Here is a 779-nt window from a genome sequence, read left to right as displayed (position 1 = left end):
GGCTCCATTGTTTCTTTACCGACTGTCCGAATCCAATGCGAACCTGCATGGGCCAGGAGGCTGCTGTGATAGTGGCCCTGGCTGCTGGCTTTACAGGGCCATATGTTGGCCATGCCTGGGCTAGTGTGTTCTAAAGGAAAATTTATTTTTAAAAAACCTGGGTGCAGACGGGCTGAGACTAGCAAAGGGTGTCAGCCCCAAGGGAGGGGTGGGGCAGGGGTTATATAGATTCGACAAAAGGCCTTGGTCAGCCCTGGCCGGTTGGCTCAGCGGTAGAGCATCGGCCTGGCGTGGGGGGACCCGGGTTCGATTCCCGGCCAGGGCACATAGGAGAAGCGCCCATTTGTTTCTCCACCCCCCCCCCTCCTTCCTCTCTGTCTCTCTTTTCCCCTCCTGCAGCCAAGGCTCCATTGGAGCAAAGATGGCCCGGGCGCTGGGGATGGCTCCTTGGCCTCTGCCCCAGGCGCTAGAGTGGCTCTGGTCGCGGCAGAGCGACGCCCCGGAGGGGCAGAGCATCGCCCCCTGGTGGGCAGAGCATTGCCCCTGGTGGGCGTGCTGGGTGGATCCCAGTCGGGCACATGCGGGAGTCTGTCTGACTGTCTCTCCCCGTTTCCAGCTTCAGAAAAATACAAAAAAAAAAAAAAAGGCCTTGGTCAAAGGCACCTGCAAGATAGTTTCTTCTGTTTGTGGTTGGGAGTGGCACCACAGTTCCTTAAAATTGTCTGCACCCTAATCCAATCTTCCCTTATCAGCATCCAGCTGCAAGGGAGGTCTGAGCT

At 57.4% G+C, this 779-nt stretch overlaps 1 non-coding gene across 1 annotated transcript; it reads left to right on the top strand.

The window, feature by feature from the left end:
- Positions 1-250: 250 nt before the first annotated feature.
- Positions 251-325, top strand: TRNAP-UGG (transfer RNA proline (anticodon UGG)). Its single transcript has one exon. It is a non-coding gene; the product is annotated as a tRNA-Pro (tRNA).
- Positions 326-779: the final 454 nt, after the last annotated feature.

The sequence above is a fragment of the Saccopteryx leptura genome, chromosome 6 (assembly GCF_036850995.1).
Source record: "Saccopteryx leptura isolate mSacLep1 chromosome 6, mSacLep1_pri_phased_curated, whole genome shotgun sequence".
NCBI lineage: Eukaryota > Metazoa > Chordata > Mammalia > Chiroptera > Emballonuridae > Saccopteryx > Saccopteryx leptura.
This window is presented reverse-complemented; position numbering and strand designations above follow the sequence as displayed.